Source organism: Squalius cephalus (assembly GCF_949319135.1).
Source record: "Squalius cephalus genome assembly, chromosome: 4".
Classification (NCBI taxonomy): Eukaryota; Metazoa; Chordata; class Actinopteri; order Cypriniformes; family Leuciscidae; genus Squalius; species Squalius cephalus.
This window is the reverse complement of record NC_137125.1, coordinates 7003724-7016606: the sequence shown is the minus strand read 5'-3', so window position 1 is coordinate 7016606 and position 12883 is coordinate 7003724. Positions and strand designations below refer to the sequence as shown.

Sequence of the window (12883 nt, the reverse complement as noted above, 5' to 3'; positions counted from 1 at the left end):
TGGTGAATCATAAGTACTACTAGTGAGCATTGATTTAAGACTTTTCTCCATGTCGCTACCTGCCATTGTGCATTCGTTTGCCACGTGACCTTTCTTTGTATTTGTTTTACGGACAAACTTCTGTGTAGTTATGCCAGAGCGCAGGTTCATTAGATAAGCTTCTTGCAGATTGTTCCTTAGCAGTTTTCACGAGGTAGTGTTACATTTAGGGCATTTTAGAAGGAATTATTTTCACACACTCAGAGCAACATGAGAGCGCGCGTGCATGCCCACCGGAAGTCTCAGTTTTCCCACAGTTTTCATTGTTAGGCAATCTTTAAGTCAAGTTGCTGTTTTCATATTTCTGTAATATTTTTCAGTCAATATTAAATTACGGAAAGAACTGAGTTTCACTTTGTAGTGTATTTTTGTATGTTTAATAGGTTTTCAAAGTAACTTGAAAGTAAAGTAATTAGTAATCTGATTACTTTTTACATGCAGTAATCAGTAATGTAATCAAATTACAATTTTAGAGCAGTAATTAGTAAGTTGTAGTGGATTACTTTTTTTGAGTAACTTACCCAACACTGTTTGTCAGTAGAAATTTATACATTATTATATAGGTTGAACATAGAGAGTATAATTGTATACTTTTGTTGGGTGTCGGCACATATTGGGATAGTAGGAAACGGAATAGCGGATAAATTAGCAAAAGAAGCGTTAAAGGACAAGTTCGGTATTTTACACTTAAAGCCCTGTTTACAGATCGTTTCTGATGAAATGTGACCAGTCACGGAAAGTAAGGACACATGTCGGTTCTGGGGCATTTTGAGTTATTCACATATTCTGAAAGTGTAGTCTCCAAGCTTTCCAACGATGTGTAACACAAGGAAATCTGATAATATTTGGAGAAGTTATGGCCATTTAAAGGTAGGCACTCAAAAACGCACAAAGGGGAGAAAACAGCGTCTGAAGATTCTCACCTTTCTCCTGCTGGGAGTGACAATAGGGCTCATTTACATCTCATTTAGATAAGCCATACCCCCCTGTAAAGCTGTAAGCACGGGGGGAGCAGAAAGGCCAGGAAAATGTGCCATCAAAGAAAAAAGAAAAAAGAAAGTTTGCAGGTAATATATAAATAAATGTCTCTTAGCATCTACCGATAAAACTGTATAGGCAACTCTTGTGTACACTGAATAAAAAATAAGATAAACTCTAGACAATGTTCAAATCAAAAACAAGATGTGCTATGTGATATATATATAGTATGAGTAGGCTATTAGTAGGCTATAGCATTCATTTCGTTCGTTTTTTAAATAAGATACTAGCTGAAATGTGTTTTTTTAAATCAAGTGATCAAAGTGCTCGTTGCCGCGGCGATCAGTGGCGCACACCCCATTATCTTAACTCGACACGCGCTTCAATCCGTTGCGTATACTCTCTATTCGTTCTGTTTAATATCACAAAACAATGCAAACGTTTGCGTGTCCCTGCTTGATATACAACCACTGCTGAACATAATCGTTTTGTTGAGAGAAAAAAACTATACGAAAAAAAAAAAACCTATACGAGGGTGGGTTTGAACTCAGACCCTCTGACACAGCTGGCGAAAGCTCTACCACTGGACCATTAAGATACACCTTAGATAAGTTGGCGGATCTATATATTGGCACTGACAACATGTATTAGGCTACATCTCATTAAATGACAAATTAAACCCCATGTAACCTACTATTTAAATCGATTGCTGGACATTGTAATGTTATTGGCGTCCATCTTCATTGAATTTTGAAATCAGATAGAGCCGGCCAGAGCGCTGCATAATAAGTAGCCACGCCAGCTTATTCAGTATGGAAATACACACCGACAATGACACGTCCCTACTGCGTGCTAGAATCTCCGAAAAACAAGCCGATTTCAAAATCAAAATGTACGCTTTTAAATATACCAATACTGCTATCTCAAACATGCAGAGGCTTCTTCGTGATCTCAACTAACAGATTCTGCAAAAAAACGAAAATCACAAATTTTGAAAAAAAAAGCTTCTTTCTCATTTTGCTCGAAAGTTGTGCTGCCGACTTGAGTCCCTGGTTTCCGTGACGGGTCACAAATAGAACGGTTAAGATTAAATTTTGGACAAATGCTGCTGTCCCGAGAATTTTAGGTTTCTTTTGCTTTCTTTAAACTTTCGTTTACAAAGACGTGAAACTCACCGAGTGGTCAGGGGTGTTCACTGGTATGCTCACACAAAAAACGCTGCAAAAGATGCTTTCCAACAGGTTTTATCATAGATTTAACTCCATTGACTTGCATTGGATGTGCTGTGAGGTACGGTATTACTCCGCCGCCGTAAACTGAAATGGGGTTCAGGGGTTGTTTTCTTCTTCTTCTTCTTCTTCTTCTTGTTTTTTTTTTTTTTTTTTTGGCAAACAATGAAATGCCAGTGGTTTGCTTGCAAAGGTGCATTATCGCCACCAACTGGGCTGGAGTGTCTATTATTCAAGCTCTCAACGGGAGAATCTACGGGTGTGAGACGTTTGGAAAAATAGGTCCACAGTTTTACAACGAATGGTAAAACACCTGTTGGAAAGCATCTTTTGCAGCGATTTTTGTGTGAGCATATCAGTGAACACCCCTGACCACTCTGTGAGTTTCACGTCTTTGTAAACGAAAGTTTAATGCGTTTTAGGAAGGACTGTTCCAGTGCACCTATACAACCAGTCTACTGGTGGGGGGGAAAGCGAAAGAAACCTAAAATTATCGGGACAGCAGCATTTGTCCAAAATTTAATCTTAACCATTCTATTTCATCAGAAACGATCTGTAAACAGATATTAAGATACCTTTAGGAAGAAATTAAGTTAGATCAATAATTGATAGAGAAATAATAAGAATATGGTAACAAAGATGGGAAAGTAGCAGTACATGTAGGTGGTATTATAGTATTGTGAAATCAGTAGGGAAAAAAGAATTGTGCTATGGAAGACATAGAAAGGAAGAAGTAATGATTCTAGACTAAGGATGGGTCATACAGGGTTAAACTCAACACTGGCATTAATGGGAAAGCATGGAAATGGTATGTGTGATGAATGTGGTGTTGTTGAAACAGTAGAACATGTGTTTTTTAAGTGTAGTAAATATGAAGAACAGCATAGCGATCTTTTTAGTAATATAAAAAATAGGCCTGTGAGTATAATGGACCTATTGGGAAAGGGTTTGAGTGATAGACAGAGGTTTAAGGATGTGATAATTTTTAGAGCTTACAGGACTAGATCACCGGATCTAGAGCCTGAGGAGGAGGAGCAAGTGTGGAAGCTGGAGGAGGTGAACACGCAGCGTCAGCTGAAGCTTGGTCTCTGATCTTCTGGGATGTTAAAGGGGGGGTGAAATGCTAATTTTCACTCAATCTCCTGTTAATCCTGAGTACCTATAGAGTAGTATTGCATCCTTTATATCTCCAAAAAGTCTTTAGTTTTATTATATTTATAATAGACAGATAGGCTGTACCGAGTTTTTCCGGAAAAAAACGAGCGGCTGAAGGCGGGCCGTGTGGGCGGAGCTAAAGCTGTGCTAACCAAGCTATAACAACAACACAGAGAGACATTTTAAGCAGTTTACTCACCGCCTGCAATCGCAAACCTTTATCATTGTGATTGCTCGATCCTTAAGTATTAGACGATCTGCAAATCCGTCGATCTGGGCTTTGTTTATAAAACAATCAACGTCGAAATGCAGGGAACAAACAGTCTCGCACAACTCCGTTTTTGCCCCGGAAAAACAATCTGCATCCACTGTTCTTAACGCTGGGTTCTTTGGGAATCTGTGCAGGGGTGTCTTGCCCTGGCTGGCAACCAAAAACACACTTCTTTGGGGAGCTGAGCAGAGCGCTTTGATGAGGTAACGTACTGCTTTCGCTCTCTCTCTCTCTCTCTCTCTTCTCTGTCTGGTGTACGGGCGCGCGCGCGTCTTTCCGGCAGAAGTGCCCTTAGGACCCATATAAGGAAATTCCGCCCTATCTTACGTAAGACAGAGCCATACTCGAAAAAAACTTTCCGAAACTTGTGACAAACCGGAAGGAGTATTTTTGGAACAAAAATACTCCTTCAAACGTACAACTTAACTTTTGAAACTTTGTCCATGTTTAGCATGGGAATCCAACTCTTTAACAGTGTAAAAAACTCAGTATGCATGAAACAGCAATTCACCCCCCCTTTAACCCTCTGGAGTCTGAGCGGTTTTCTGGGCCCTTGAGATGTTCTGACATGCCCTGACATTTGTGCTTTTTTCAGTTGCTTATAAACATATTAATGGCAAAGTTGTAAATTCACTCTATAAAGCACAAACAGGGCTACCATAATATGTGAGCCACGTGTATGTACATGTTTTAATTTTTGAGAGAATAATGTTTATGCGTGGATATTGAAAAAACTAAAAACTAAAATTTCTGAAATAAGGCCACAAAACACATAGTAAATATGTGTCAATAAGACTTTTGACCAATGGATGTCGTCGCCTATAGTTTTTTCTTCAAAATTATGTGAAAATAGTCTTGCTTTATCGTTCAAATAAAACCATACATTGATTTAAATTGATGTAAAACAGGTTTTGCTTGGAAAGCCAATATGCGAGGGGGGCGTGAACGAGGAGTGGTTTACATCTGAATTACCACCCACTCTGCATAATGATGGGCCATTCACACAGGTGTGAAACACAATGCAAGCCACAATGCAAGGACAAAAGATATTTAGAAGAAGACTTATATCGACCATTTAAGATTTTGCTTACATCTATCTTGTACATATGTTGTGCTATTTTATTAAAAAGGTTACAATTACAACAATAATTACAATTTCAACAATATTTCAAGTGTACTCTTTCTTTGTAAAAAAAGGGAAAGATTATAGGCCTACATTTTATCTATGTATTCATTACTTTGAATATAGCCAACATTGGAACAGCTAACATCTTAGTTGATGACTTTATTTTTGACAAAAATATTAGGCTATTTTATATATAGAAATTGCTAAACAAAAGCTTATTTGACGAGGCAGTATATTCTACAGTAAAAACTGTACCCAAATCTACTAAACAAAATGTTGTCTTTCATATTTCGCCTGACTGTAAAGTTGTTTTCATGAAATATTAGGGCATATAAATGTTAATTTGCAGTTTACGTTGCTTATACAAATAGCCTACATTTTATTTCAACATATTTCAGTCGATTTTTACTCATCTCAGTATAGCAATACAGTTTGCTAAAACATCATCATTCGTTGACGATAGGCTTATTTACTTTAAATCCAGGAAATTTGTTAATGAAAAAATTATTAAAATTAAGATACAATTGATACAAAACGAAATTCATTTTAAAGAAAGGATTTGTACTTTCTGTTTTGAGGTCTCTGTGAAAGTTTGAAAGTCTTTTAGTGTTTTTTTTTTTAGAGCGCTCGCGTCCATAATGGAGAACTGTCACGTAATATTGTTTTTTGCCAGCTGTGGTAAACAGCGCGCATCTATGCGGTTCATTCATTCATAAACAGAAACCCGAGAAGGAAAAACTTACTAGTATTCCTCAGCTCGTATTCCTCGTATTCCTCACTATTCCTCACAGCGCTGCGAGACGGTGTAAGCAAGTAATGTTCTGAATAAACTTGTGTTTTGGTTTTCTCGAGCTGATACGGGGGGGGGCGTTCACAGGATTGCGCGGATTACCTCAGTAATTTGCGTTTGAATAGCGTGCGCTCTCCGTGGGCGGAGTCACATTACATTTGAATTAGCTCTAATTAGGTCGACTGGAATCGCTCTCTTTTAATACAGATTTCACAAGATGAGAATATTTGTTTTTTATATAAATTACTTCATTTAAAAGAAGAGATTTCAAGCTTCATAAAGACATATATCACGTGTATGTGTGAGAAGTATTCACTGAGTTATGGTTCATTTTCGGACGCGTTTCAGAATGGACTACACGGACAGAGAGAAGGCAGAACTCGCTTCGTGTTTATTTTTCTTTATTTGTCGAAAAGCACAACACTGTTTTTATTGTGAGTATACACAAAAATAATACACATTTAACAGAATCGATTGATGTATGGAACTCCTATGGAAAATCAAAGTCAAAAGAGTATTCATGAGTTTCTTTTACACTGATAAAAAAAAAGCGAGCTGGTATCGCCGGCGATACCGTCGACCTCAGGGGGTTAAAGGTGTTTTTTTTTTTGTTTTTTTTTTAATTTATTTATTTTTCCTGCAATTCAGATCCATTAATCATGTGCGCAAGATATACAGTAGGTGGCGGTAATACTCCTAAGGAGTGAACGGCCATGAAACGGAAAGAAGAAGAAGATGTGTCTTTGTCTTGTATTTTGTTTGTGTAACTGCTGTTGGTGAGTCTTGTGTTTCATGGTTTGCCATGCCACGTCTTTGTTTTATGTTTTGGATCTTTAAATAAACTGCACTTGGGTTTTACAAACTTGCCTCCAGTGGAATCCTACGTTATATAATATAAGACCCTCACAATGAACCCATTAGTCCTTTGTCTCTTAAACCTTCATCAAGGCGTCCAAGCCATCGAGACCTATGTTCAGGACTTTTGTGGACTCAGTCATCAGATGGATTTTAATGACGATGCTTTGAAAGACATTTTTCAGGTGAATCTGAATGAGCCCATTCACTCCCAGCTTCCTGGGGGAAAGATCCACTGGTCCTTGGCATAATACATATACTATGCCTTGTTGTTAAGTGGCTTGGAGTTTACTGTGGTTTTGCAGGGCTCAACATCTGCAAAACCCACAGTAAATGAAGGGCTCAACATCTGCAAAACCCACAGTAAATGACAAGTCTGAATCTCTTCACGTCATGCCTTTGGACAAGATGGCCACTGCGCCTGAGTCAGTTCTGGACAAGACATTAGGCTTGTTTGAGATGAGCAAAATCTGCGGGCGGCCAGGGAGGAGACGACCCTTCAGGCGGCCCGGGCGGAGACGACCCTTCAGGCGGCCAGGGCGGAGACGACCCTTCAGGCGGCCAGGGCGGAGACGACCCTTCAGGCGGATCCAACGGTTCAGGAACATGAACGGGCTCAAGAACAGTAACAGGAATGGGCTCAGGGGATGCGGTGGCCATCTTGTCCGAAGACACAGGCGTGGAGTCGGCCATCTTGTCCGAAGACACAGGCGTGGAGTCGGCCATCTTGTCCGGAGACACAGGCGTGGAGTCGGCCATCTTGTCCGGAGACACAGGCGTGGAGTCGGCCATCTTGTCCGAAGACACAGGCGTGGAGTCGGCCATCTTGTCCGGAGACACAGTCGTGGAGTCGGCCATCTTGTCCGGAGACACAGGCGTGGAGTCGGCCATCTTGTCCGAAGACACAGGCGTGGAGTCGGCCATCTTGTCCGAAGACACAGGTGTGGAGTCGGCCATCTTGTCCGAAGACACAGGCGTGGGGTCGGCCATCTTGTCTGTAGACACAGGCGCAGAAAGAGGAAGAGGAACAGATTCAGGCTCAGTATCAGGATCAGATTCAGGCTCAGGAACAGATTCAGTCTCGGCGGGACGAGACTCTTGATGGGCGGACGTGACGTGAAGCTCAGTCTCTGGATCGGCTGACGTGACGTGAAGCTCAGTCTCTGGATCGGCAGAAATGACGTGAAGCTCAGTCTCTGGGTCGGCAAAAGTGACGTGAAGCTCAGTCTCTGGGTCGGCAGAAGTGACGTGAAGCTCAGTCTCTGGATCGGCTGACGTGACGTGAAGCTCAGTCTCTGGATCGGCAGAAGTGACGTGAAGCTCAGTCTCTGGGTCGGCAGAAGTGACGTGAAGCTCAGTCTCTGGGTCGGCAGAAGTGACGTGAAGCTCAGTCTCTGGGTCGGCAGAAGTGACGACGTGAAGCTCTGGCTCGGCAGGACTGACGTGAAGCTCTATCTCTGGATCAGGATCAGCACACTCTGAGCTTGACGGGACCAGCGGCGGCGAGGGCTTTGAGCTGGGTAGGACCAGGGGCGAAGAGGACTCTGAGCTGGTTAGGACCAGGGAAGAAGAGGGCTTTGAGCTGGACAGGACCAGCGATGAAGAGGGCTTTGAGCTGGACAGGACCAGCGGTGAAGAGGGCTCTGAGCTGGACGGGACCAGCGGTGAAGAGGGCTCTGAACTGGACGGAACCAGCGGCGAAGAAGGCTCTGAGCTGGGCAGGACCAGCGGTGAAGAGGGCTCTGAGCTGGACAAGACCAGCGGTGAAGAGGGCTCTGTGCTGGACAGGACCAGCGGTGAAGAGGGCTCTGTGCTGGACAGGACCAGCGGTGAAGAGGGCTCTGTGCTGGACGGGACCAGCAGTGAAGAAGGCTCTGTGCTGGACGAGACCAGCGGTGAAGGCTCTAGCTTTGCGGGCATGTCACTTGCTGTCTCAGGCGCGGCGGGCATGATGCTCTCAGTCTCAGGAGCGGCGGGCATGACGCATACTGCCTTGGCTTCGGCAGATTTGGCGTGAAGTGCGGGCTCGGCTGGACTGGCGTGAAGTGCAGGCTCAGGGGATACTGTCAATTTGCGGGGCTCCTCCGCGAAACCCAAAGTGAGAGGTGAACCGGCCAGCAAAAGAGCATTGACAATATACTGTTTAAGACTCCAGCTAGGGTGATGAAGTGGCATAAGGGAACTAAGCGGCTCGGATAGTCCTCCACGGAAAAATATCATTAAGCAAACTTCATCAAAAGATGTTAAAGGTGCCAGCTTAATAAAGTCAATAATATATTCCTCAATGGGATGGTTTTCCTGACGGAGACACATAATCTGTGCTCCTGGACTCCTGGAGGTCATTGCTGCTGGATCTGGGTGTGGCGAAGTCTTCTGTCACGAACTGCTCGGAGACACGAAGGTTCAGATCCAAATGCAGCTTTTATTTAAGGCGCAATCCAAAGGCGTAATCCAAAGTACAGGCAATGGGTCAAAACACAGGTAGGCAGTCCAAACAAACAAATAAACAAACAAACAAACAAAACAGGCAGGGGTCAGAGGCAAAAGAGTAATCCGGGGAACAGGCAAGAAATCCAAAAAACCAAGAGACATGAAAACAGGGAAAACGCTCAGAAATGCAGTGTGACACAAACAAGACTTCGCGGTGAGTGAATGAATGAACATGGTATAAATAGACAGACTAACAGGATGAGACAGGTGAATGCAATCAGTGAATGAGGTACAGGTGAATGTGATCAGTGATAAGTGATGATGAGTCCGGGCAGTGAGTTATGGGAAATGTAGTTTGTGAGTGATAGTCTTATGTGGAGTGCGCTCTGGTGGCTCTCAAGGGCACTCCAGCTGTTGACCGTTACAGTAGGCTACTTTGGGTGTCTTGTTCATTATATTTATTTTCAAAAGCAACAGAACTTAAATTCCATCCAGTTTATTAGCAGCACTGTGCACGAGCGTGAATCCCGCGCTATCCATCTTTTGATCGCTTTTTTCACTCCTCCTCTCATTGCAGCCACCTACTCTCACATACATTTCAGGCGAGACAAGGCGCATCTCAAACAACCCTATTAATAGTCATAGTTGCCATGGTGATTTTGAGTTTGTGGGCAGTACCCACATCGGCTCCAGCCCGTGAATCCTTGCCCGAGATGACCGAGATTGTTAGTCATTGGTTAATTGTCTATCATTGTTCACAGGTGTCTCTTATCTTGTCATTAGTCTTGTGTGTATTTAAAGGGGTCATATAATGCCATTTTTGTACAAGCTAATATGATTCTTTAGGGTCTAAATTAAAAGTTTGTAATATACTTTAATTAAAAATTCTCATTAGTATTGTAAGAAAACACTAATTTTACCTGGTCAAAAACAGCTCTGTTTTCAGCACGCCGTTTCAGTGCATGTGTCTTTAAATAATAATGAGCTTTGCTCACCCCGCCCCTCTGTTCTGTGGGTACACCGTATCTAACACAATAACCACGTGTTATTCGTTATAAACGTGTGATTATGAATTATATTGAGAACGTCGTACATAGAAAACATGCAGTAATGTACCCTGAGTGTAAACCTTAGACGCATTCATTGTGAAGCCTGCAGCAAGGTTAGCAAATTTCGCAAAGATTAATATAAATACTAATATAAAGGTTAATAAAACATTACACTCACATCTTCTGGAGGTTCAGCAGTAACACGTTGGTACCGATCCGTTTTTTCTCGTTTGTAAAGCTGTCTGGTGTGAAATGATTCACGTAAACATGAAAGCATGGACGATCGTGGGGAATCCCCGTGAGGGAATCCCCGCGTCAATCCTTTGGGCATATCGCTTCAAAAACAAAACTCAGCCACTGCATCTTCAACGGCTCAGATTTAGGAACATCCAAATGACTGCTGTGTTCCTTATTACATCTAAGAACAGAACACCACAATCGCTTAGACGCCATTCTACTCCAGCATATCAACAATGGCGGACTACTATGACGACGGCTGTCACAGCTTGCTCAGGGCGGGTCTTGTGTTGAAACACGGCTGTCAATCACAATCGCGGGAGGGGCGTACGATCTTATGACGTCACAATATCGAACGGCTTGATTTCATAGATGGTCAAACATATATGGAGATTAAAACAAAACCACTGGATGGATTTTAATCATGATAGGATGGTTGTGTACAGGCACTGCCAACAGACATTTCAGTGCAATCAACTTGTAAAAGTGCATGTACCATTATATGACCCCTTTAAGCCCTCATGTTTGTCATGTGTCTTTGTCTTGTATTTTGTTTGTGTAACTGTTGTCGGTGAGTCCTATGTTTCATGGTTTGCTATGCCATGTCTTTTTTGTGTATTTTGTTTTATGTTTTGGATCTTTAAATAAACTGCACTTGGGTTCTACAAACTTGCCTCCAGTGGATCTCTACGTTACAATAAGTTATAACGGGAAAAAAATCTTGAATATAAAGGGGCACACACAAAATGGCGGGTTTTTGCTCACCCCCAAAAAGTGGCAATGTTAACATGCTATGAAAAATTATCTGTGGGGTATTTTGAGCTAAAACTTCACATACACACTCTGGGGACACCAGAGACCTATTTTACATCTAAAAAGTAGCATAATAGATGCCCTTTAAAGTTGATGTTCTCCTTTTTTCTTCGTGAGTTTATCCTACATGAAACATTACAGATATGTATTACTTGTATTTTCATAAAAAATAGCCTATATTCTGTAATCCAATACTGTATTTTTGCATGTGCCTGTTACACATAATAGTAACTGAATGTCTTTTTATTTAAAGTGTATATACAAGATGTGTATGCTTATGTGCAGTTTATGTAAATGACCTCATGAGCAGTTCTGGTTTTGAATGTATGTACCAATTATCACCACTAGGTGGTGGTATAATATTTCATATTTTAATTATTTTGTAACATTTAACCTGAGTAGTTTATAATGTAAATAATGTATTTGGATACTACTTGATACATGTGAGTTAATTTATATCTTTATTCTCTTTCTATTGTAGTGCCACACCCACACACACCTGGATACATGCTTCTATGGTGAATAGATTATGCCTGTAAAGTCCATGTACAAGCTGTGTTGTGTACAACCTAGATGAAAGTTACCATTGTGTTAAGAAAAAATAAGCCTCCTTTGTGTGAAGCTGAGCAGATACAGTGTGAAAAGAGTTTACTTTCCTTAGATAATAAAATGTAATTTTGTGGGAAAATCAAGGAAGTAGTTTACCATTTTTATCTAATTGTTTTTTATATATATTTGTTTGGTCAGTTTCTTTGTGTTTTTTTTTTTTTGTAAGCTGTAAGGTGAAGGCTGACATTACTGAAATCATTTGACAAAATTATATGGAACTGTAATGTGGTCAAGACATGACTGGAACTACTTTAGGTGTGGGTTTACTGGAAAATAATTACACACATTCATCAACCAATCAGAAAGAAGCATTCAGTAGTATAACTAGAGCTAAACCTCTGTTAATTATCAATTGGAACTTTTGTAAATGTATGAAAGAAATAAAGACAAACTAGTTTGTAATAAGTAAATATGGTAATGCTTTTTTTGGAGTGGTTTAATCAAAACTATTCCTGCTTCACATACTTGAGTTTTTCCAGTGTGCAGTTTGGATCCTCCAGTTTTTCAGAGAGCAGTTTGACTCCTGAATCTCCTGGGTGATTGTAGCTCAGATCCAGCTCTCTCAGGTGTAAGGGGTTTGAACTCAGAGCTGAAGACACATAACCACATCCTCCCTCTGTCATCATACAGCCAGACAATCTATAAAAACACACAGCAACAGTCCTCATGGCTTGCACATTTATACCTACCTCAGTCATTCATTAGGTATTCTTTGTAACTGTGTGAAAAAAATTGTTTTAGCAGAAAACTGCAAGGAGCTAATGACAATAAAATAAGTAGTGACTAGTGATCTCTGGTTCGTTAACAAATATTTCTTTTGAACCATTTTTCTTTGTGAACTGGTCGAACCACTTCACCAAATCAGTCTCAATCTTAACAGTTTGTGTCTTGAATCAGCACTGATCCACAATTGACTAAAGTTACTCACTTTTGGACGTGGCTGACAGTCCCTCCGACTCTAAATAAACCAATATATTATTTTAAAGGTGGAAACACAATGAATGGTTTGTAAAACTGTCAAACTAAACATTTATTTTGTTTTATCAATATTTCAGTATCTTTTCAGGAACAGCTTATTAAATTTTTAAATAAGTTGACACAAAGTTAAAAAAACATAACCAAACTTTTGGCAAGGTTTTAAGGGGAGAAAGTTAATGTTTAAAATGTATTAATCAAAACAGTTGAAAAGTATTGAACATACTGGAAACATGCTTCGACTTTTTAGTTTTGTAAATATATTCAGGTTGCAGCAGTTTTCAGCTTAGCAGTAGACTCAGCAGTAGTACTGAGCATGTGTGATAG

General features: G+C 40.8%; 1 pseudogene across 1 annotated transcript in view; it reads right to left on the bottom strand.

Annotated features, from left to right (window-relative positions):
- Positions 1–12883, bottom strand: part of LOC307157607 (NACHT, LRR and PYD domains-containing protein 12-like) — a 167122-nt pseudogene that overhangs the window by 58621 nt on the left and 95618 nt on the right. Inside the window, exon 7 of the transcript XR_013824049.1 lies at positions 12047–12220. The product of XR_013824049.1 is annotated as an NACHT, LRR and PYD domains-containing protein 12-like (transcript). The remainder of the gene's footprint in view (positions 1–12046; positions 12221–12883) is intronic.